Source organism: Lygodium microphyllum, chromosome 2 (genome assembly GCF_053477565.2).
Source record: "Lygodium microphyllum isolate KBCC chromosome 2, Lygodium_microphyllum_v1.1.10, whole genome shotgun sequence".
Classification (NCBI taxonomy): domain Eukaryota; kingdom Viridiplantae; phylum Streptophyta; class Polypodiopsida; order Schizaeales; family Lygodiaceae; genus Lygodium; species Lygodium microphyllum.
In genome coordinates, this window is record NC_141136.1 from 68,277,597 (window position 1) to 68,304,315 (window position 26,719).

Consider the following 26,719-nt stretch of genomic DNA (forward strand, 5'->3'; position numbering starts at 1 on the left):
ACAAGAAGAACCGGTGAACAAAATGGTGAGCTACTTGGCCTAGTTAGCCCACGGTTGAGTAGGTCTTCGACTTGCTTTCTGATTTCTTCTTGTTGAGGACGGCTCACACGGTATGGTACTATATTAGGAGGAGAACTACCCGGAATAATATCAATATGATGGTCTTCTGGCCTTTCTGGGGGAAACTGATAAGGAAGATCTTCCGAAAAACAATCTTTATACTTTTCCAAGAGCTGAAGTCGCTCTTGGTTTTCAGCATTCATATTATCTTTTACATCAGTGACATAAAGCAAACAACATTGAATACAATCCTTAATTGCTCTAGAGACTTGCATATGGCTTACCATAGGTATGGTGTCTCCAGAAACTCCAGCTTGGATCTCGTACTTCTTGCCTTTGTTGGTGAGTTCTACCTTCTTTTTCTGAGAGAAGATGGTTGAATCTACTCTATAATTCCAAGGCATGCCAAGAATCACATCGCAACCATCAAGGTCTCCAATACAGAAGGTATCTTTGTCACTGTAGCCTTGAATTTGAAACTTGAGCTTGCCAATGTAGGGTGTCACAGTCTTCACTGTGTCACCTTCATCGGCATTTAAAGCTTGGCGAACTTCTGCCGGAGTGTCCATCTCTTCATTCTTTAATCCAAGCTCTTTAGCTAATTGCAAGGAAATGACATTTTCATTCGCCCCAAGATCTATCAAGAATAGTGCTTGCTTACCTTACAACTGTCCCCAAGCTTTTAATCATTTGCGCATCTTTGGAGTGTGGGTTGTGTTTGCAACTACATCACTAATAGCATTGATTTTCACTGGCGACTTAGGCTTGTTGTCAGAAACCTTGCTTTGTCATTTGTTTGGACATTGCTTCGCTATGTGGCCTGTTTGTCCACATTTAAAGCACTTCCCTTCTTTCATGAAGCGCTGCTTTTCTTCTTCGGAAAGTTGCTTTGCTTGTGGGTATAGATTGGAGCGAAATTGAGGAGCATGTTCATCTTCTTTTGATTTGATGGCTGCCGCTGTTTTTGTCCTTCATTTGGGGCTGAATACTCCTCATCATCAGCTACTCTCTTCTTATCATTCTTTTGGGATGATTTGTTGCCATTGTGCTCCATTTTCCATGTCTCAGCATGGTCAATGAGTTCCCTGAGACTAGAACAATGATAATGATTAAGAGCAATACGAAGTTTAAAATGCAAACCTCCTTGAAACTTCCTAAGCTTTTCTGAACTGCTGATCTTCTTGAAATGTTGGACCTTCAAAAGTAGCTTCCAAAATCTCTTGGTATAGTCACCGGGGATGAAGATGGAGACGAGGGTGAAGAATGTCGATACCTTTGACGATGATGAGGTCTTCCACGAGAAGGGTGTGACTCTTCGTCACTAGAAGAGGATCCATCAGAGTAGGCACCAGATGACTTTGAAGAAGAGGATGAGCTTCGACGCGATCTCTTTCTTTGTCTTGAAGTAGAATGGGACTACCTCTTTGAAGCAGTTGGACTTCTTGATCGGCTCCTTTCATTGGTATGGCTTTGTCTCCTTGAAGCAGATGGGCTTCTTTCCTTGAATTCTTCGGGATTCTCAACTTTTTCTAGTTTGAGAAGTTGCTCACGAATTTTCTGATTCTCCTCTCTAAGACTTTGAATGGCTTGAAGGATAGCACTCAACTGATCCATTGAGACTCTAAGAAAAATATGCTCAAGCACTCAATGCAAGGGCTGAAAACAAACAAACTTATAATTGTAAGCACTACCAGTGTTGGGGTGAGGACCGAGCCAAAGCTTTGATACCATTGTAAACGCCCCAAACAATGTAGTATGCTTAACAATTATGATATTCACTTGTTTTTGAGATTTAATATAAAAGAGAATGAACACTTAAAGCTGAAAATGAAAATTACTAACAAAATTACAACCATGAAAATGTAAAAGTAATGGAGCCAAGATTGAGGGTTGAAGATGGGCAATCCCCCCCCCCCCCAAAGGAATGTATTTCTGCTCAACCCAAGTCCCTTAGGGAAGAGCTCAGTTACAATCAACCTGAGAGTGAGGAAAAGTAATTCTCACTCTCACAAGATCATGCAAAGATGTACAAACACACATGCATTATCTATTATGCAATGATAAGAACTGATTTCTTTACAGTATGAGAGAAGAAAGAGGGGAAATCAGCCTTTCTTCATCGTTGATCAGCAGTACATGGATAGGGCTTGCTTCTTGTTGCTAAAATGGAAGAAAGAGCTCGAGAAGGAGGTGCTGTAATGAATTTACAGGCTTGGTGTCCTGTAAAACAGCAGTGATAGAAGAGGGAATATGGAGGAATTTGATAATGGAGAAGTGATAGATGATGATGGGGATAGATGGGGCCAGTTTCTGGCTATTTGTGGGTGTTGTACATGAGTTTACAGCAAAGAAAAATTATGCTGAATGAAGAAAAACGAGCTCTTATTTATAGGAGAGGGAAGAGCTAGTACAAAAAGGGAAAGTGGAGTAGCACAAGACAAGTGTCCAGCCACATGTCATGAGATGTGACAAGTGGTGGGACTCTTGGAAACTTGTGTGACAAGTGTCTTGACACTTGTCTCTTCTCTATGGCCTTCCTTTTTGGGCTGAATACTGTCAAGAATAGAAACAACCAAATTTAGTAAGCACAGTCAGAGTACAGAATTTACTATTTTTAGAATGACATCCCTATTTTTTAGGACTAGCATTTTTAGGCTAATTCGAGACTCCTAAAATTTAGGGACCTCCTAAAATTTAGGGGCCCCCCCAATAAGGGTGTCATATGAAAGCTTTTTCCATGTACATCGCAAAAACGGTATCAAAATCTTCATGTGACTTTCCTATGCAAAGAAATGTGCATTTCAAGCTTTCAGCCCACACATGCACATTGTACAAGCATTTCATGATCATGCCATCTTGTTGATTGTAGCTGTCTGTTCTGGCGGATCTAGCCCATACTTCAAGGTATCAATCCTTTCTGTGTGCGAGTCTAACCCTGATATGCGTGAGTTCTGGTCACAGGCGCCCAATCGGGCCATATAGGTGGAAGTGTGAACTATCTTTTCTCTAACCCACCGCATGGGTCCACCATAACCTGTGACCACTCATCAGTGGCCAGCTCCAATGCTCATTGCCCTTAGGCTTGGGCGGACCATGACCGTTCCCACTACGGCCATGGCATCCTTTAATAATGGCCAATAAACAGCCGGGCAATTTTCCACCTCAACCCACACCAAGCATTCATGTTGAAGCAGGCGCTGAAAGCCTGCCATAGGGTGCCATGGCATGACATGGACCAAGCGGTGATCAAAGAATAATGGTAGTTTGGACAGGAGCTCAGTCCGATGCTTGTCCGAGTTCAGCAGTATCTCATAGAAGCCTCGAGGTCCAACAAAAATCTCCTCAACACACTCCCCTTGCAATAAATGGTACAACCACTGGCGAATATGGGAAAGCACTGGGATCCTGCCAGTGAAGAAGAGTATAACTGCACGGTCATAAAACACTAAAAAAGAGCACAGGACCGTTTTCAGATCCACCGTTGCCTCCAGAACCTCTTCAGTTCCCGCGTCCGAAAAAGCTTCATGATTATGCTGGACATAGTCGCCAAGCAACGTATTGGCAAACTCCAGCAAATGCTTCCAGTCAATCTCCTGGGAATCCACAGAATCAGAGGCCACCTGAGCATAAGAACGATCATGATGACCGATTATCTCTTCAGGCGTATGCTTGGAGCGTTTACCCGCATGCTGAAAGTCAGGAGCAAGCGGCATCTCCTCTGTACACGGCACCATATCCTCCGGTTCCTCTACATCAAAATCCGGACCAAGAGCGGCCACCGTTTGTTCAATAAAAGCCATATCCAGGCCAGCCATGCTTCTCTCTGATCAGAGGCGGGACTGCAAAATCACTGCACCACCCGGATGCAGCAACAAGATTGCAAGGGAGAACAAGACCGACACGCGCAGATGAACCGGGGTGCCGGGCAACGGGTCAACCACAGGTGTGGCTTACACGCGGCTGCGGCAGGCCTGCACGCTGACGCAGAGCAGTCAACAGGGCTGGCACCAAGGGATCAAGCACAGGCGGTGCAGAGTGGCAGGGCGCTGGAGGTACCTGCGACGAGCAGCGATTGACAGGCGGGACAGATGTCAGGCGGGAGGTGAGGCAGACGTCAGGCATAAAGCGCGTCAGACGTCTGACGTCAGACACTGCAGGTACAGGCGACGGGGCGCGTGTGTCAGGCAGGGCAGACGTCAGCGTTGGCGCGTGTCAGGCAGGGCAGACGCTGAGCGTAGACGAAGGCGGGCAGACGTCAGCGTTGGACAGAGGCGGACAGACGCTGGTCGTGGACGAAGGTGAGGGCAAGGACAGACGACGTCCCAAGCTCGACGGGCGCAGGAACGGACGGACGACGGCTGCTGCGACAGGCATACGACGGACAGGTGCAGACGGGCGCCATATTCTCATCCTCTCTCTCTCTCTCTCTCTCTCTCTCTCTCTCTCATAACCTATTTTAATCTTTTATCTTCCTCTTCATCTCAAATTCTCATGGCATCAACATCCCGAGCACGGGGTAACCACTCTCGTTGAGGTAGTCATCATGGCAGAAGAAGTAGGATCACACATGGTCTTGGTGGAATGAAGTGCATGTTGAGCGTCCTAAAAGTGGGGGAGGATCTCATGCATGGATATGTAAATTATGTCCATATTGGCACATGAGTGGAACAAGCAAAGTTCGAGCTCACTTCTTATACATTGAAGGATATGAGGTGCAATACTGCTCCAACGTGATCCCCATGAAGGAAAGAGAGCTCATAGAGAAGGATGCCAAGCTATGAGCCTCGTCTTCTTCAAGAAGAGCACCATGTGCGCCAGCCGCCGACCCTACTGCATTTGCGACGGCATCGACCTCTCAGGCATCTCGTACACCATCTAGTGCTAATGTTACTTCTCAAGGCAGGCTATCCTGCCTATTCAACATTCTGTCTAACATCTTGGCCATGAGCATCAACAGCTACTGGTGCAGGCTATCTAGTTGGTTGTGCAAGAGCAGGGGACTCCTCCTAAAAGATAACCATGCGTATCTCAACCACTTTCTTAGGCTACCTATGCATCTTGTCTTCATGGAAAACTACATCATGGCTGCGAATGACTTTCCGCGCTTACGAATCCCAAAGGCAATAACCCATCTCACCTGTATCTCCATAGCCAAGGAAAATGCATTTCACACTTTTCCAATCTAGCTTATTGCATTGGGTACATGCCAAAAGGCCTCACATCCAAAGATACACAAATGAGCATATGAGAGAGGCTTTCCTGTCCATACCTCCTCTGTAATCTAAAAGTCAATACCACTGCAAGGCGACCTGTTAATGAGATATATGGCAATAGAGACTGCCTCAACCTAAAAATGTTGTGGTAAGCCTACCTAGCTAAGCATGCTACGAATCCTCTCTTGGATAGTCCTATTCATGCACTCACCCATACCATTCTGGGGAGGTGTGTAAGGGACAGTCAATTGACGCTTAATACCCTGCTCGTCACAAAACTGCTCAAAAGGCACGTGAGACGTACTCACCCCCATTATCTGTCCTTAGGCATTTCAACCTATGCCCAGACAGATTCTCGGCGAGAGCAAGTCAATGCTGAAAGACAGCCAAGACATCAAATTTCTACTTTATGGGATAAGCCCAAACCTTACGTGAATAATCATCAATAAATGTGACAAAGTACTTCGCAATGACTAATAGGACATGAGTCCACATACATCTGAATGCACAAGAGCCAAAGGCTCACCCATGCATGGAATACCAAATTTTTTATGCAAATTCCTGGTCTATCTGCCATATAAACAGTGATCACACGACTCAAAATGCAAGAAGTCAAAAGACAGAAGATACTACAAAGTACTAAGCATTTTCATTCCCTTAAGTGACATATGCCTAAGATGAGCATGCCAGAGAGATACATATGGGATAGAATCCACTGACAAAACATAGTCCATAGTACCTAATACAGCCAAGGGATAGAGACTATGAGACTTGGCACCTCTTGCAAGAACAAGCTTGCCACGAGTTATCTTCCATGCAAAATCACCAAAGCATATATGATAACCTGCATCATCAAGCTGCTGAGCAAACATAAGCCTTTTAATCAGTGCACGTACATGACGTACACTATGCATAACAAAAGTCCTACCAAAGGGAAATTGTAGAGTGACATCACCAATGCCAACAATAGCAAGAGACCGATCATCACCTAAGCACACAAAACCATATACATTGCAATAGGTATGAAACCACTCACGGTAGGGAGTCACATGAAAAGACGCACCCGAATCTAAAAGCCAACACTATACATGCATAGGCTAAGCCTCGGTCAACTTCTGAGGGGCATTACATGAAGAGGTTGCTAATATGTAGTCACCATCGTACTACTCATGACATTTATCTCCTCAATCTTTACGCTGGACTTTGCAAGAATAATACTGCGATCATTGGATTTCTCCTACATTTTCTCTTTCCCCTTTTCTTTGCGCTTGTCATCGCGCATCTTATGGCACTGCGGCCGTATGTGTCCTACTTTCCCACAATAATAACATGTAAGATCAGAGTTACGTCCACGTGACTTAGATCGCGACTTCTGAGAGTCCTTCCCATGACGATCATTATCTTTCTTGCCACTTCTGCCACCTCTAAGAGATAAAGCATGTGAACTGTGGAAAGCATCATAGTTTCTCGTGTTAATTTCTTAAGTCAAAAGAGCACTCTCTACATCTTTCAATATCAGCCCATCAAGTTTGTTGGTACAGATTGTAGTGTAAAATACATCGCAAGACTCAAGTAAAGTGCCAAGCAGAAACAAAGGATGAAAATTATCTTGAAACTCAATATCCTGTTGAAGCAGATTCTTCATAATAGAATGAAACTTGCTAGAGTGAGCAAACAATGGGGTCCTAGTTAGTCAACTAATACTATAGTACCAATCCTAAAAGTGGAAGACCCCATGGTTAGTACAAACTATAGGATGGTCATTGTTAGCCACATGCCAGCCAAGTTTTGTGGATCGATACTAGAGCATGAGTTGAGCAAATGGGTAGATAAGCACCAACATCAAGCATGTGGACAAGCACGGTTTAGGAAGGGCTACCCCACTCTTGATCATATCCTCACACTCCAAGCCATCGTCGAGGAGAGCAAGGCACAAGGGAGGCGGGTATACTACTACTTTGTGGATTTCTATAAACCCTTTGACACGGTACCACATGCTAGGCCCATGCAAAGACTACAAGAGCTAGAGGTCTTGATGGAGATGAGATGGGGGATCCTAGCACTATACATGTCTGTTATAGGACAAGTACGAGCACCAAGAGGGCTACCAGAGGAGATCACTAGCACCATTAGGGCAAAACAAGGATGCCCACTCTCACCTACTCTATTCAGCCTTTATATTGATGAGATATGAGACTACATTGATAGACTTGGAGGAAAGGGAGCTGACCTAGGGGGACATTGATACCCATATTACTGTTTGCCGATGACATAGTCCTTATCTCCAACACATCGAAGGGATTGCAATGCCACCTAGATGCACTACACACCTTTTGTTAGGATAGGATCTCACAATGAACCTTGGGAAAACCAAGGTTATGGTATTAAACACTTCCTCCCAGTGGATTCAGCAATCAATACCCCATTTCACATATGAAGAGGAGATAGTGGAGGTGGTCTAGAGATATGTTTACTTGGGGATTACATTTTCAGGGACCGAATTCACTTTGCGGAGAGCAACGGGCCAATGCACATGCATACATTTTAGGAGCCTCAAACAAAGCTCTGACTCTTCGACACTTTGGTCGCACCAGCACTTCTATATGGGACTCAAGCCTCTACCACACAAGGAGACCCACACAGGATCAACCAAGGGGGAGGAGATATATGAGGACTAAGAGCAAATGGAGAGACCCCTAGCACTGATGATTTCATGGATGGTTCGAAGTAAGCCCTCTCTACCACATGAGATTATCATAGAAGAGATGGGAGCACCACCCATAGTGACAAAGGCCCTCTTCCAAACAGTGACTTTCTTGCATAGGCTTTGGACCTTGTTGAGATTGGCTTGCACTAGAGTCATCTAGACAACTAGCATTATAGGGGGGATATCGAGTGCTTGTATGCTCGGATAGAGACATGGTTACAGTTACATGGATCAACTCCCACCACTACAGTATAGCTTGCATTGCCCCCATTATTAGCTCAACTGAGAGAAGCTGAACCACTTCATGAGGATGGATATTATTCAGATACACGCACCCGAGACATGGATGACACCTACTAAGGATCTAGGAACGAAGATGGCTTTCTACCGCAAGCATCTCCTACACATATCCCTAGATGGCTTTGTTGTCCACCCAAGATACATAGAATCACACCTATCTCATGGTGTACAATGCACCATTGGAGAGCTCCATACATCCTCACACCAACTCCGGATCAAGATAAATAGATACGACACAAACTCCCTCCCCTCAAAGGACAAGATTTGCCAGCTTTGTCTGCTCGAGCAAGAGACAGAGGAGCACTGCATATGCAAGTGCCCAGTGTACTACGAGATCTGAGGGTGCTTCCATTGCTTGTTCAAAGAGAGATTTGAGCCTCTATCCAAGGTTATGGATTTCCCAAATTGGAGATGTCTTGATCTTTTCTTACTGAAGCTATGCCACCATAGAGAGTATCTCTTACGAACCTAGCAATAGAGACACAACACCACACACAACACGCACTCATGGAGTTCTACACAGCATTGACTACTCCCTCCACCACAGAGCCCTCATCGGTCTAATCGACCACCCGGGCAACCACCCTAGATACAACCACAGAGAGATGCAAAGCCCATCGCCCATGCCTAGCTGGTCCATGCCCTTATAGAAGGCATCATCTACAGATACAGAGGATACTACGTCGTCACCGGGGAACCCTACCTCACCACTTTAGCCTCTCTATGCTAGATAGACCCATGAGAGATATCCTAGGATGAGAGTGCCTCCTGAGCAATTCCACATTGTATCTAACTTAGACATCATTTTGTACTCATTAGCTATGTATTGTTCACTATTTATTTTCCATTTAATTAGTCATAGCATTAGATGACAGCTATTTTGCGACATGGAAAATTCCCTTACTTTTCAAATGTAACATTTTGGTCTCATAGACTGATTTGGCCTTTTGCAAACGTTAATGTAAAAAACACACACACACACACACACACACACACTCTCTCTCTCTCTCTCTCTCTCTCTCTCTCTCTCTCTCCGTGTGCCTGGCCCCTGTGCACAGCAAAGACTTGCTAAGCCAATTTGTATCCCAAGTATCCCTTATTAGCCCCTAGACTACCATTGATTAATGAATTAATGCCTAGTCTTTTAATGTTACCACTGAAATTAATGGCCAATAAAGTGATCTAGACCAAAATCTAACACCGAGTACCACCCAATACTTGTCAAGTATAACTTATTATGACTTTTTTCTTTGGCACCAACTGATACCTTGAGATCCTCACATCCTCAACAAGCTCATATGAAAGGCATTGTGCATCCGCCAGTATGGAAGCAATTTCAACCTATAAGCAACATGGTTGATCCTCTCCAACACCTGGAAGGACCCATAATATCTCATACTCAGCTTTGGATACAATCTCCCTCTACTTTTCATATTTTTCAACCTTGCCTTTTCAAAATGCAGCAATACATAATCACCCTTTGTAAATTGCAAAGCACGTCGATGGCAATCAGCTCTCTTCTTTTGCTTCTCTTGAGACCTCTAAACAACATACTTGACCTTTGCATAGGCTACATCCATGTTTTCTATATACTAATCAACCTCAAAGATCTTATCCTTTATATGCAAAATAGAGGGCACTTTCTTACAACCTCTGACAGACCTTTGCCAATGGAACTATGCACTATATTATTGTATGCAAACTCTACCAAAGGCAAATACTGCTCCCACTATAAGATACTCAAATACATAGTATCTCAAGAAATCAAGCAATTTACTAAATCCCCATAATATCTAAGAATTCAAGTCTTATATCGATCATATAGAGCACCAATACATAAAAAAAGAGCTAAAGAGACCAATCCACGACTCAACATAAGTAAAATGCTACCTTCAGCTATGGCAGATTTCTTCTATGATATCAGCTCACTTGATTCTTTCTGACATTGCTGCACATTGGCTGGCCATTGTTCGCTCTACACCAGCAGTGTGATTTTCTCTTTGTGTCATAGTCCTAATAGTCTTTCGACACTTTCTTTGAGGACCCGATGGTCTGATGTAGCAAAATGTAAACACACACACACACACACACACACACAGAGTTTCTCGGATGACCTGATGGTCTGATGTAACAGAAAGTAAGAGATACAGAGAGATTGCTGACCTAATGGTCTGATGTAAATATTTACTACTTAATTCAATTATCTTCACGGAAAAAAAATTGCTACCTTCAATTCCCTGTATATTTAATAGAGTGAAATACTCTCCTTAAATCAATCAAGGCCATTCCATTCCTTCCCAAACCATATAGAATCGTTGCCCATCTTTTTTGTACAATCAAAGAAATTTGTAGGTATTTTTTCTTTTATCCATACAAATTACTTTCCATTTTGTTTATTGGGTTCTTATTTGTGTCTTAAATAGCTTTATTTATTTTCCTTTTTAAGCACAATATCATTATTGTAGAATTTGTGACTTCTCACTGACCAACTATTTGTGGATGGAAGGACAAAGAAAATTTTAGTACCCCTTTCAAAACAAACTACTGATCCAAGAGTCTCGATCACTAGCGACAATCGACTCTAGCATGCCATGATACTTAAACACCTACTACAAAAACAAGCGTGCCATATGATCAACCTTTATCTTCTTCCTCACCAAAATGAAATGGGCTTGCTTATTGAACCTGCAGATAATGGTCCATATCCCATCATTCCCTGTAGATGTCCTAAGAAGCTCAAAGTAAAATCCATGGCAATGCTCAATGTATGATTCAACCTGGGGATCTAAATCATACTTTAATCATACTTTCATACATGTACACTTATAGATGCAGCCTATGTAAAGATTATGTTCTTTAGAGGTCTCAAGAGAAGCAAAAGAAGACAACCAATCGCCATAGACGTACTTTGCAATTTTCAAAGGGGACAATTTATGTGTTGCTACATTTTAAAAAAATAAGGCTGAAAAAGATGAAAGGTAGAGAGAGATTGTATCCAAAGTTGAGTATGAGATATTACAAGCCAAGGATCAACGATGTTGCTTATAGGTAGAAATTACCGCCACATTGGCAAATACACAATGCCTTTCATATGAGCTTATTGAGGCCTTTTCATGGTGATGTACCTAAGGATATATCTACCAAAATCCAACCAAAGGTTGAGAAGCTAGATGAGATATTGATACCCAACCAAATCTTAGCACATAACGAGAGAAAGATCACATGTAAAGTTTCCAAAAGATACTTGGTGTAGTTCCAAAATTATTCACCTAGATGCAAAGTGGATGGAAGAGGATGACTTGGCAAACCATCCTCAATTGTTACAACTTTACCCTAAGTCTTTTCAATCAAAGCCAACTTTGGATCGCACTCAATCAAGTTCAATAGAGCAAGGGTCCAAAGCATTGCCTAATGCTCAAAGGGGAGGTAGCACTTTCACTCCTCTAGTGATGGACAGCTCTCATGTATAGTGAATCTTAGATGTATTCAGCATGCATGCAAGGTACTATGCTAACGACGTGTCTACCAAGAGGCACTATTCATTATATAGTCACTAAAATTTGGTATACACATTGATATGGTTTTCACTATAGCTCTAAAACTATGCATTTGTATCAGCATGCATCAATTTGTGTCAATGTATACTCATTTGAGATTTTAGTGGACAATCATCAGTTGTCGGTGGTATTCAGTTGGTTTTGTGGACAACAATGTATTTTCAGCATGCCATTGAAAGTTCAGCCATGCTTTATGCTCAACTTCACCTTTTCTATGGTTATTTGGCCAAAGCAATTAAGAGATGCTAATAACAAATGCATTATATGGTTTTTTGGTAGAAATTTTGGATTCTTTGTAACTCTTATGTTATAGTTTTGCTTGCAGAAAATTTCTAGCAAGTGTTTGGTATTAGCATAGTTAAGCAACAATGGCCAATGTTGATTTAACTATGAAACCTTTCGGGAAATTCTAGTGCAGTATATTTTTTGCTTTGGCACATTGCAGTGCCATTAAGAACAATTGCAAGGATTTCAAGGAAGGAGGTTTGTTGCAAGGATGTGAAATTTTGAAGCATTCAACTAAAGAGTTAATCAAATGTGCACATGTGAGGTGCATGTTACTTATTTCACAGGTGGTACTTGGTGTCAAAATTTGGTCTAGAACATTCAACTAGCCATAGGTATCAGAGGTAATACTAGAGAATAGGCATTAATTAATTAACTAATGCTAGTTATGAGACTAATGAGTGCTTAGGATTACTTGGGTGAGTTGGCCTAGCCAATTTAGAAATGTTAGAAATTGAATTTGGAATGTTGTCACTTGACAAAACTTGCCCATGCAAGTAGGAAAAAGGCTGTGGGAGGTTGAGAGAGGGTCATTTCAACCTTGCACAAGCTCGGGCATTGGGCGGGGGGGGGATGGTTTGCAAGGGATTCCCAATACCAATAGGTAGGCATACTAAGAATGTAGGTCACGACTTGGAGGAAGGCTCCACGATCCACTAGACTAGGGGATCTCTTGGAAAAGTGGACTCAACAGCATCTAGCTGCACACTAGATGAAGATGGCAACTTAGAAAGAGAAGAGGGCTCATCAAGTCTATCCTTAAGGGAGACAAGGAGCACTTGAGGCCCAAAGTCCAAAGTAGTGATGTTTGTGGATCAATCATATAATCCCTCGGGTGTAGCAAGGGTGGCCTAGGAAGCTGGTCCAAAGTGTTATAGATTAGTTAGTCTATGTATAAGTCTCGTTGTGTTTTAGTGGGCTGTGCATTTCTCTTACAAAGTGGATCAGTGGGTGCCAATTATTTTATGCATTTCTTGGCTGGTTGACTTGTACTTTGAGTCCTCCAAAAGCTGGCCGACCTGATCATGTTCTTTGCCTATTTATAGGCTGGATTCCCTCCTTTGCATCATCATCAGTATACTTTGTTACTTGCACGTCCTGTTGGTGGGAGGGAGCCAATGCCAGTACCCACTCAGCCCATGACTCACTGTTGTGTTTGACTATCTCATGTCTTGGTATATGGATTCCATTTCCCAAGCATTCTTTTAAGTTCATTCGTTGCAGCGTTCTTCTCTATCTTTGCAAACTCTCTTCCTTCTTGTGTTGCACACATAGTTGATAGCATATGTCTCATACTTCCATACGTGTATGGGTATGAAAGTGTGACTGAATCATGATTTAGACCCCCACCATCGTCACTGACATCGCCTTAATTTTTTCTTAAAAGACTAGAAAAATATAAGAATGGTAAGTTGAATATGAATTATAAACATTTCAATGAAGTTTACACTTCGAAAAGCAAGCATTAAAAGACATTGAAATTTGACAAGGGAATTGAATTAATTTTGAGATTATAATCAACCCACTAAGATCACAAAATGTCATGACTCATGACTCATAAATTATAATCAGCCCACCAAGATCACAAAATGGCATGACTCATAATACATCATAGTACTCTAACTCTAGACAACTCAAGAGACTGAAGAGGCAAAGGCCAAGACTCAAGATTGTAGACTTGCTATGGCATGTGCTACTCAAGACGACTCATTTTCATATCTTGCATCATCCTCATTCTCATCCTCCACCTCATCCTATGGCACACTAGAGGTACCAACACTGGATGCACCTACTATCACGAGAGCTGAATTTTCATCATCTTCCTCTCTCATTTCCTGCAAAGCAAGCAGCCTTTCATCATCCTTTTCCTTGTTTAGCATTTCTAAGGTCACTTCTATCTTCTCAAATCCTCTTTCTTTCAACTTGCTTATGAGATGCAAATTGTTGTGTATAAAAACAAGCTTCTGAAGGAAAGCGAAAATGCCCAAGTGGTGTGCACAACGAGAATGGAGTGTGTTCAGCACTAGAGAGTGTAGAGAGAGTAGAGACTTGAGTTGGGTGTGTACCAGTGTGGCACACACAAAGAACGAAAGAATATATTTATGTTTTAGGGTATGGTACATTTACACCCGCAAGAGTGCGGTCACATGTACAAGTAAAATATATACACGAGAAGTGTAGCGAAGGGCCTTTACACCCAACAACCTCCCACTTAAAGGTCATGAGCAAACCTTTAACCAACTCCCACTAGTTGAATGCAATGCTCATGCTGAGCCTTTGCAAGATTTTTTGTGAAAGCATCTGCAGGGTTATCTTGTGTTTTGATCTTAGTTAGTGTGACTAGACCATCATCCAGAACTTGTCTGATAAAGTGGTACCGTACATCCATATGTTTAGTACGTGCATGAAACATGGCATTCTTAGCCAGACATATAGCACTCTGGCTATCACATCCAAGTACAGGTGTTTTGGTGGGCAGCCCAAAATCCTTGACCAAGCAACCAAGCCAAACAGCTTCTTTCGAAGCTTCAGTGGCTGAAATATATTCAGTCTCAATGGTAGAAAGTGCTACTATCTTTTGCAATCTAGAGCACCAAGAAACTGCCCCACCATTCAAGGTAAATATATACCCACTAGTAGACTTGCGAGTATCCAAGTCACCTGCCATGTCTGCATCGCAATATCCCTGCAGATCTAATGTACCCTTTCCATAGCAAATACATTTTCTTTGCGTGCCCTTAAGGTATCAAAAGATGCATTTCACTCCCTCCCAATGTGCTTTGCCAGGGTTCGACATAAACCTGCTCACAATTCCCACTGCATGAGCAATGTCAGGTCTAGTGGCAACCATAGCATACATGAGTGATCCACAAGCTGAAGCATAAGGAACACCCTTCATAGAGTTGGCTGCCATGTCATCTTTTGGGCAATCAGCTTTGCTAAGCTTAAGGTATGGTGGTAATGGAACACCAAGTGACTTAGCATCTCTCATAGAGAAACGATCAAGCACTTTGTTGATGTACTTTTCTTGTAGTTGATTGAACCTGTTTTGCTAGTTATCGCCAGCACGTCCCATACCACGGCCTCTCGAAGAGGATCTACCACGTCCCCTTCCTGGACTCAAGTAAAATGCTTGGACCTGTTCACCATATCTTTCAGACAAATCACCCTGCACATTGATCTCTTCAGTAATCATGAGAGAGATCAGTTCATCAAAATCTGGAAATGGCTTCCGTACATATACTGAAGTAACAAATGATTTCCATGCCTTCTCATTGTTAAGGCCACTCAGAGTGGATGAAACCAAATCATTATCATCCGGCATTGCATCAATCACTGCTAAAGCATTTGCAATGCTCCTCACCTTCAACACATACTCATTGACAGACGTTTTCCCTTTCTTCAAGGCATTCAACTCTTGCTTGAGTTAAATCTTAAAGAAATAAGAGCTTCTGCTCTTTATCTCTCGTCACACGCATGCCCAAAATATGTTCAGCTGCACCCAAGTCCTTCATGGAAAAGGCTGAATTCAGCTGTCTTTTCAATGCATTAACATGGCTCTTATGCTTACCAACAATAAGCATATCATCCACATAAAGCACAAGGATAATAAGGCTTCCATCATCAGCCTTCCTTTGTGTATAAGCAGTGATCTGCATTGCTTCTTTTAAACCCATGTGAGAGCATGAAGGCATCAAACTTCTTATACCACTGTCTAGGAGCTTGTTTTAAACCATACAAGATTCTCTTAAGCTTGCACACCAAATGCTCCTTTCCTGGCATAACAAAGCCCTCTGGTTGTTTCATATACAGCTCTTCTTCTAAATCACCATGCAGGAATGCAGTTCTAACATCCATCTGATCAAGTTCAAGATCCATAGATACAACAATAGCAAACAATACCCAAAGAGTGGTCATTTTGACAACAGGTGAAAAAACTTCCTGAAAGTCAATCCCCTCTTTCCGAGTATAACCCTTAGTCACAAGCCTGGCTTTGTATTTGGGTTTGCCATCCACACATTTGAATTTATAGACCCACTTGTTAGGAATAGCTTTCCTATCTTTGGGCAATGAAACCAAATCCCAAGTATCATTCTGATACAATGACTTCATTTCTTCCTACATAGCTTGCTCCCACTTTTTCTTTAACTCACATGACAATGCCTCTTTATATGTAAGAGGCTCACCCTCATCTGTGAGTAAAATGCAGTCCAAAGAGGAATCAAACCTCTGTATGGGTCTGCTGACACGTGTAGACCTTCTCACCCAATGATCTGTGTTATCAAGCAATGGATCTACATCCAAAGGAATGTCAATGACCTCATTATTTGGCTGCTAAACTGCATTTTCAGGTTGCTGTAATAAATTTTCAGGTTGCTGTAGATGTTCAGCATGCTGATTTTGTTGCCCAAACTGATTTTCAACATCCCTTTGCTGCCCATTTGCATCTGGCTCAATAATGACACGCTGATTATCATAACCAGCATCAAATGGAGCTGAATTTTCAGTGGCTGATGGCTGTTTAAGTGGCTGATCATGCTGAAATTTCACTTTCCTTTTGTCTACATCACTAGATGTGGCATTTTTCAGCAGCTTTGATTCATTAAATACCACATCTCGGCTGCGTAGCACCTTTTTCATGCTTGGAACCCAAACTCTATAACCCATTTCACCATCATCTCCATAACCCATGAAAATGCCTCTGAGGGATTTCATGTCAAGTTTAGTTTTGCTATCAACAGGCACATGTACATAGCATTCACAGCCAAAGACCCTTAAGTGGTCATACGAAGCAGGTTTGCCAAACCAAACCTCTTCAGGGATGCCACTATCAAGTGCACGATGTGGAGATCGGTTGCAAATATGCACCGCGGTTTTAAGTGCCTCTCCCCAAAACAATTGCGGGAGATTAGCTGTGGACAGCATGCACCGAATCTTCTCACATAAAGTGCAATTCATTCGCTCAGCCACACCATTAGATGACGGATTATAAGGGGCTGTAAGCTCTTGTTTAATCCCATTTTCATCACAAAAACTATTAAATTGTTTAGATACGTACTCTCCCCCATTATCTGTTCTTATGCATTTCAGTTTTAAGCCCTTTTGAGTACTAACAAATGCATAAAACCTTTTAAAAGCATCCAATGCCTCACTTTTCTGCTTAGTCTCTAGCTCTTTCTTTAAGAAAGAGATGTGAGTCTCATTCTTGCCTACAAACATCTACTCCAAAGTTAGCCAAGCTTCTCGTGAAGAAGCTGCTGAACGAATGTGGGGGATGATTGACCACTGAATTGCCAATGCAATCAGCGACAAAGCCTGAGCATCCCGTGTATCCTATGCTTTTTTAGTTCTTCTTCTTTGGGGAAGTGGCTGAAGTGGAGCAGGCTGAGGTGCCCTTTGTGCATGTCCTCCTGGAGGAGGAGTAGCTGGAGCCACAACTCCAGGTCTAGCTTCTTCTCCACTGACATAATCCCAAAGATTTTTTGCCACAAGTACATTTTTCATCATGAAGGACCAAAGTGAATAGTTACTTCCATCCAATCTGTCCTCCTTGGATATATAGGTGAAGACATCTCCTCCTTGATTTGCCATGATTATCAATTACCAAAAAAAGGCAAAAGAGCAATGTCGAAGCGGGACCAAACTGGAAATCTGAAAATTCCCAGAAATTGTAGAAAATAACTTTCTGCAATTAGTGTACAGAGGTGCACTCTGTCAAAATTGTCTGTAATGAAAGCAATCCAAGGTGCAATCAGTGTTCAACAACACTGTACCAACAAAATTCCCAAAATTTCTTGCCTCAAATTTGTTCAAAACAGTCTTTCAATGACTGTAACTGCAGTGCGTATGCCAATGTCCTCAGAAAACATAAAAGCCCCAAAAAATTTTATGAATGTGCCAAAAGATTTGCATCCAATGTGTCCCGAACACGTTTCTTTAATTTTGTGTCTGCTGCATAGGAACCCCTGCTTCCAAAAATTTATGCTGGAATTTTGAAAAATTTTAAAAAAATCACCACAGAAATGACAGGTTGACTGGCACAAATTCGTTAGCTGGCGGGCATAAAATTGTAGTGAACTAGCACAAATTCGTCAGACAGGTGTCAAACGGATACAGTCGACGCTACAAATGGGCTGTCACTAGCAGGACGGACGTTAAGCAATCGGACGAGCTATCGACTGATGACAAACGATACAAAAAATGTCTGGCGGGTGGCACAGAGGACACGACTGACGGAGACAACACAGGAAACAGACCCAGGCAACGCTATTGGCGGGCACTGGCGAAGCGTACAACAACTAACGACCGACGTGGCAGCTGCAGACTAATGACCGATGTAGCCTGAGCAGGCTACGAGCTACAGAGGTGGTAGGAGCTGGAGGAGTTGACGAGTAAAATGTTGACGACTTCTACAAGTCGTACTGAAACTAGGGCAAAGTTGAGCTGAGGAGGACCACGGAGCTGAGTCGAACCGAGCTGAGCTGAGCAGAGCCACTGCTACTCTAATACCAAATGTGAGAAGAAGGCAGGATCGAAGCTCAACACAAAAACTCAGAAGACAGTGTGAGAGTGAAGCACGACACCCGATGCAATAGACTGAAAGAGTGTAAGCTGAAAGTACAAGGTACAACCCTTAAGCCTTAGGGTTGTAGGGGGTGTCCACACCCGAACACCGTAAGTGCCCGTAAGTGTGTGTCATAAGCACATATGAAATAATACCATAAGTCTAGGGGAAAAAACCTCTCCTACCGAGAGTAAAAAGTGCCCTAGTGTCCTACTAATCACCGACACTCCTATATGAGCGTAGGCGTAAGTGAGACGTGAGTAAAATACCCAACAGCAAGAGCTCCAAATTTGGTGTCTCTGTCCCAAAGGTTTCCCACCATTTTAGTCCTTGATGCATCCCCTTCTCATCCTTTGCAATAGGACACACAAATGCATCTAACTCAAACTTATACTTATCTAGTTTATCATATAACTCCCCTTGAGCACTTGGTCATAGTTTGTAACACATACAACCACATCCATCCAATCGTTACTCACCTCCTTGTCACTATCAACATTCTTGCTCTCCAAATAGGATGGAGTACAAAAGCAACAGCATGCAATGGAGAGTACATCATTGGTCTACACAAAGTGCCTTGACTTGCTATAGCTTGGAAGCATCAAAAACCTCAAGAATTTTAATCTTTTCTGTCATGCGATCAATGAGCTCATACACCAGCCCCATGGTGGCACCTCCTCTATCAGTAAGATGCAAAATCTTTAAAATTGGAGCACATAGCTTCACAATCATTTTGGCATTGGTGCAAAATGAAGAACTCAAGATAATAGATGAAACTTGCAAAGCCTTGACACTTCTGCTCACTTTCTTTCGGCAATACTCATCACCATAGTTACCAGGAACGGGGAATGGGACCCCCCGGAACAGGGGGGAACGCCCAAAGTTAGGGAACGGAAACGGAGGGAATGGCATTATATATATATATATGTGTGTGTGTGTGTGTGTGTGTGTGTGTGTGTGTGTGTGTGTGTGTGTGTGGATGGAGAGAGCCGCCACTTAAGCCTAGATTCATCTAGAGATATATCAATTTTAGGCAGGCGGGAGAGGCACCAAGCAGGCGAGAGAGGTGGGAGTTGTGGGAGGTGGGCCTGGCAGTCGAGCGCCAAGCAATCGGGCCAGGCAATCGAGAGAGGCGCGAGAGGCGGGAGGTAGGTCAGGCAAGCGAGAGGCGGGAGTCGGGCCAACTGGCGTAAGGTTGGACAGGACGCGATCAATTGTTTTGTTTTTTTTTAAATTAATGCCCCGCTGCTGGAACGGCCTTTCCAAACAGAGAACGGCCAGGGAATGGCCCGAAACGGGCAGGAACGGGACAGGGAACGGGCTGGAACGTTCCGCCAGTATTTCCTAGGCTCGGACCTCCCGAAACGCATTAATTCATTCCTAAGTGCCAGAACGGGCATTCCCTGTTTCTATGCTTATCACTAATGACCATTCGACACAATCCATTGAAGACTCTATCATACAACATGTTTGCCAAAATGATAAACATATATACAAACCGAGTCTGTGCTGGTTTAAGCAATTCTTTTGAACGAAACTTACGATACAAAGGAAAAACTGTAATTTTATATGTGACAAATGTCACCATTTTCACAGCTTCTTCCAAAATAGACTTCATCCAATAAATTTCTCCAATATTCTCAAACAACAAATCAAGGCAATGGCATGTGCAACAGGTGAAAAAAATGGTTGGTCTACGATACAAAGGAAAAACTGTAATTTTATATGTGACAAATGTCACCATTTTCACAGCTTCTTCCAAAATAGACTTCATCCAATAAATTTCTCCAATATTCTCAAACAACAAATCAAGGCAATGGCATGTGCAACAGGTGAAAAAAATGGTTGGCCACCCTTGCCCAACCAAGTGACCAGCACGAACACAATTGGTTGCATTGCCCATGCATATTTGGACTACATTCTAAGGCCCCATTTCAAGAATAGCACTCTTAAGAATTTCCAAGATAATACTCTGCTGACTTATACTCGCCACTTGTATCAATTGATTGCAAGAAAGTGGAACCGAACATGCATAAAACCATTACATTGATAATGTGTCATTGACAATGTGCATTAGACCATCCATCACAAACAATGTTGCAGCCATATCTTTTCCATTTCTCTCTAAGATCAAGCAAATCTCTTTGCACACATTTAACCTCCAACAAGAATTTGATTTCAAGCAGTCGTGGGCTTTTATTTTACCCCTTTAAAAAATTCAAGTATGAAATGTCATTTCATACCCTTTCATACCATACGTCTGTAGATGTCCGATATGAATGGTTGGCCAATCTATCACAACAAATTCACACTTCCATTCGCTCCACCCACTTCTAACACAAAAGCCATGTGCCCACTATTGAGCTAAAACACGCTTTACAGAGCTGATTAGCATTTTTAAACAGCCTCAAAACATGCTTAATTAATTAAAAATGCAAATTTGGTGCGTGGTTAGAGAGAGTTTCAGTGGTCCCCCAAAACCCTAATTTTTTGGGGTACCCTTCAACATCTATGAATAGACAGACTGCCCACCGTTCAGCCTCATCCTTTCGTGCAGGTTTTTCACACTACCGTGCAGATTTCAGCTATCAACCATCTACCGTCTGCTATCCACCCATCACTGACTACAACCCATTGCTATCCAACCCTAGGCGGCCTGTTTTCAACCATCACCTTGTTGTTTGGAGGTTTGTTGCATCATCATAGCACCTGATCAACCTACATTTTCAGCATCTAGTACTAGGCGACAAGCTATTGCCATCTCTCCCACCGGGCCACTACTAGACTACCTGTGTTTTTGCTATCTAACAAGCCCTCAACCATCAACCATCTACCATCTACTGTCCAACCATCACCGGCTACAGCCCATCACTATCCAGCCCTAGGCACCTGTTTTTAGCCATTGCCTTGCTATTTGGAGGTCTCCATCTGTTGCGTCATCATAGCACCTGATCAGCCTACGTTTTCAACATCCGGTGCCAAGCAACAGGCTACTGCCATCTCTTCCACCAAGCCACTATTGGAGTACCTGCATTATTACTGTCTAACAGACTCTCTACATCATCAAACACCTCTCATATTTCCACCTCAGTTCCCTGACACTCTAGTGATTTACATTTGGTGTTTCTCGCACTGCGACCTTCTAACTGGTGGTTACTGCACTTGGGATTTGTCTTCGGTGGACGTCACTCTCCGACACTGCATTGCTCTGCCCTTGGGCATGCTATACACTCTCACATTCATTTGCAACATTCATTCACTTCAAAGTTTCTTCTCTCTATGTTTGTCTCTGTGTTGGAGTTTTGAGTTTTTGTGTTTTGCGTTTTGCATTTAGGGTTTGAGTTTTATTGGCCTCTGTTTGAGTCTTTGTGTTTTAGTCTTGGTCGTACATGCTGTGTTTCCTCAGTGCAAACCCTAGCATATCTTCACACCCACCAAGTCTCCCTTGTTGGTATGCAGGATAACCCCTCTCAACTATGAAGGTGGGGCAAAAGTACCCTCATCTAATGTGATCAAGGCCCTAGGTGGAGAAAAGGATCAAGTCTTTAGCAAACAATCCTTGGCCTTTGGGTGACACTTATCGTCAAAATCACTGGCCTTTTGGCAATGCTGATAGTACCTATTCCTTTTGGGGATATGTTACCAAATCAATTTCAATCCCGGAGCAACATGAGTTGAAAAATTTCATTAGGCAAGCCGTCCAATCCCACGCTTTTCCTACATGGAAGATGGGACAAGACCTCCTCCACCTCCATCTTAGTGATATCTACCTCCAAAAACTTGCCCATTCAAGCTTTACTTGGTCTCACATGTCTAGAATATAATTTATATAATGATGCACAACATGAATTGGATCAGTGAGAGTTTCTTGTGGATCCAAAAAAGTTTTATAGTACTCAAGACACGTCTAAATGATAGATCGAGATTCAATAACCATAGCGCCTTGTGCATCCGGCAAACACAATATTTTCATGTGCATGTTTTTAACATAGGCGAGCAAAAAAATGATGAGTCTAATAATTGTTATCATACAAAGCATCCAATTGAGCCAATAGTTTATATTTTGCATATTGCTTATCTTGAAGAGCTTGGACTCTACACTTCTCTAAATAAGTGGCCAATTCATCAAAATTAGCCCCAACCTATTGTAGGGCCACAAAGTGCTAGAGCGGAGAGTACAAATGCTGCAATTGAGCTCTAAAAGCAAAAGCTTGTTGAATCTCGTATTACAATATGCTCTAAGTATGTCTTTAATGACTCGGTCTATACTCTCCATTTGGCAGTTGATTTGGGGAATGGTAAGATGTACTAAAACAAAGATGTGCTTCAATGGCCTCAAACAAGCTCTTCCAAAAATGGGAACTGGAAAGAGAATCACGGTTCGCTGACGATCCTCTTTTGCAATCCAACAAGCCTAAAGATCTCTTTAACAAAGAGTCTTGCAATATCTAAAGCCTTGTAGTTGGTCTTGAATATCATAAGGTATGCAACCTTTGTCAACCTATCCACAATCACTAAGATTGAGTTGTCAACATAAGTTGGTCGTGACTATCATAAGATATGCAACCTTTGTCAACATATCCACAATCACTAAGATTGAGTTGTATCCTCCTTGAAGTAAGGTTTGCCAAACGAAGCAATCAATAGTTGCACATACTTTGAGAACTAATCATGAAATAGAAAAGACCGATTGAGTCACAAGGGCAAACAATCAAGCAATGCCTTGAAGGCATCCATTAGCTAATGTATCATTTCCAAGACCTAAGGGCAATGATCTAAAAGGAAATGTTCTCTTCACCCACATATTAGGCATTGTGAGAAGGAAGGAATCGCTTTGGCAAACACACATCCTATCCAATCTAGCCCAAGTATCAAAATGCTAAAGAGAACCGTATGCAAGCATTCCAACAATAGTTTTCACTTGCTTGTATATCATGAGGCTAGCATTATGGAATGTAAAGGGCATTGCATCTTGTAATAAACAATTTAGGATGCGAAGGACTGTTTTTGCTGGTAATTGGGATGTATTTTGTGCAATGGAACACAAGCAACACTCCATGGCTGGTTCCATTTATATATATAAGGATTATACTATTCTTTAGTGGTCATGCTCCTCATAGATCTCGAGTTATACTGGCTGTTTGCTCCTCATTGCAGCCATCATTGCTTCACAAGGATGTTTGAGGTAGATTTATGATAATGGAGATTATGTATGAGGGTGATGTTCTATGGTTGGTCGGAGGATATGCACCCAACATAGCTTGGGATTGTTGTCAATTGTGAAAGCACCTATAATGTCTCTTTATGGCCCGTTAGGGATTCATGATGGGTGACTTCAATACTTGTGAGCATTCAGAGTAGGCAACTTCACCTTGTTCTTTGATGGATGGTCTTGAGTGCGAGACTTGGGATGCTTTGGTGGTGTCATCATTGAAATAAAGACCTGTAGTTTGGGTTCCATCCTCTCCATCTCACTATATGAATGACATCCACAAGATCATCTCTCTCCAAACCAGTAATTGGGTAAGATACTGCTAGTACTAATTATAGAGAGCATCCTTGAAAGCAAGCAATCTTCCCCGAGCATCTAATCACAAGGCAAAATCTAAAGTACTTTAATCATCCACACCCACCTATGGTGTCTAGGATGATCGAGGCTTGGAATAAAATCCTTTCTTCATTGAAAGTGTGAGTAACATTAGTTGGAAATGGATGCACCCAAGCCAAACAAGATTCTTGGCGAGCATGGTGCTCCACCACAATCACCCAAGGAGCTGCCTTTGGAGCTTGTTCCTAAGAGGTAAGACAAGGTCTCTCTCTCTCTCTCTCTCTCTCTCTCTCTCTCTCTCTCTCTCTAGAGTGAAGCAAGAATGTTCTTTGTCACCTACACTCTTCAGCCTCTACATGGACAAGATAGAATATCACACCACATGAGGAGGAGGCAATGGGGTGGAGTTAGCTACTATATTGGATGCTAACGATATTGTTTTGGTCTCTAAATTAGAGGAGAGTCTACAACAACATCTTCATGCCCCTTCATGACTTTTGTACACAGCACGGATTGACGGTTAATCTTGGGAAAACCAAGATCCTGATCTTCCATAGATCAGCCCCAATGAGTAGGAGATTAGTCTCCACCCTAGGAGTTGGACAAGTGGAGCTTGTGGACTCATACGTTTACCTAGGGGTCACTTTCACTACATCTGTTGGGAGATTCACCATGGCAAAGGCAACCAAAGACCAACTCACATGAGGATACACAACATTGGCCATGATGGAGAGACAATGCCACCAAGCACACTTCCAGAAGCCTTGCACACAAAGGTAGCTATTTGACACACTGGTCCCACCAGCCATGATGTATGGTGTACCCAATTGGACCCCTGGCTTGGCTACATACCTATAGACACAAATCAAGCAACCACAGATCATCATGTTCTCATGGATGATCCACAGCAGAGCAAACCATCAGTATCACATGAGATTATGAAAGCCAAGTTTGATGCACCCCCCATGATGATGGAGGCCCTTTTTCAAACTACCAACTTCATACACAAAGTACATAACATGTAGCTAGATAGGCTACCTAGGAGAGCCTTCAAGGCCTCTAGGCAGCTAGCTAAGGCGGGATAAGACACTTCATGGTATTCACAAGTCGAGCAATGGCTTATAGGATACGGAATTGACATGGACCATCTCCCTCCCTTTCAATATGATCTTAACTCCCCCTTTATACACCTCTCCCACACAATGAGGAACTTAGTCATGCGGCAAGACCTTTACCAATTGTACACACAACGCACATGGACCTCACCCAAGCAGCCTCCTCCCCCAAAGATGTTGTACTACAGAGACCACTTCATGAAGACTATAGCAAATGGCTTCATTGAGGGACCTCAATACCTAGATATATGCATGCAGCATGAGAGGCAACTAGCCATTCACCAAATCAAGGTATCCTCTCACCAACTTGAGATTGAGACCAAGAGAGCAACCCACATTCCCCAAGCTGAGCGGATTTACAGACTATACCAGGAGGAGGTGGAGAGTAAGGAGCACTACATCTACAGATGCAGAGCCTATAGAGCAGTCTGAGCTATGTACCCCCTACTACTTGGAGGAGGCACCTCCTTCAAACTAGTCATGGAGTCCCCACACCAACGCCACCTAGGCCAATTTCTAGTCAAGATTCAAAGGCTCCGCACATCACTACTACAAGCTCATACTACACAAACAGGGGAGCGTCAGTTGACCGATTTCTTCCACACAATGACCACACACAAAGCACGCACATAGAGAGGTGTGACAGTTTAGAGAGGTGCGGCAAGACCTTTACCAATTGTACACACAACGCACATGGACCTCACCCAAGCAGCCTCCTCCCCCAAAGATGTTGTACTACAGAGACCACTTCATGAAGACTATAGCAAATGGCTTCATTGAGGGACCTCAATACCTAGATATATGCATGCAGCATGAGAGGCAACTAGCCATTCACCAAATCAAGGTATCCTCTCACCAACTTGAGATTGAGACCAAGAGAGCAACCCACATTCCCCAAGCTGAGCGGATTTACAGACTATACCAGGAGGAGGTGGAGAGTAAGGAGCACTACATCTACAGATGCAGAGCCTATAGAGCAGTCTGAGCTATGTACCCCCTACTACTTGGAGGAGGCACCTCCTTCAAACTAGTCATGGAGTCCCCACACCAACGCCACCTAGGCCAATTTCTAGTCAAGATTCAAAGGCTCCGCACATCACTACTACAAGCTCATACTACACAAACAGGGGAGCGTCAGTTGACCGATTTCTTCCACACAATGACCACACACAAAGCGCGCACATAGAGAGGTGTGACAGTTTAGAGAGCAAAGAAGATCAAAGCAACACGCCACCCATGGAATAGGGGTACCAAACACAGATGCTATACTAGAGAGATGACACAGATCTGCTAGCAATATGAGTAGCAATTGACAGAGTTGAGGGCCTGGTCCGGATGTTACCCTTATACTATTTCATCGGAGATGTAT

At 42.8% G+C, this 26,719-nt stretch overlaps 1 protein-coding gene and 1 pseudogene across 3 annotated transcripts in view; one reads left to right on the plus strand and one right to left on the minus strand.

Moving 5' to 3' along the window:
* LOC148039851 (uncharacterized) overlaps positions 1 to 26,719 on the minus strand; it is a 175,176-nt gene that overhangs the window by 147,504 nt on the left and 953 nt on the right. The gene's annotated exons all lie outside the window — the stretch shown is intronic.
* Positions 24,803 to 26,009, plus strand: LOC148039852 (uncharacterized; annotated as a pseudogene).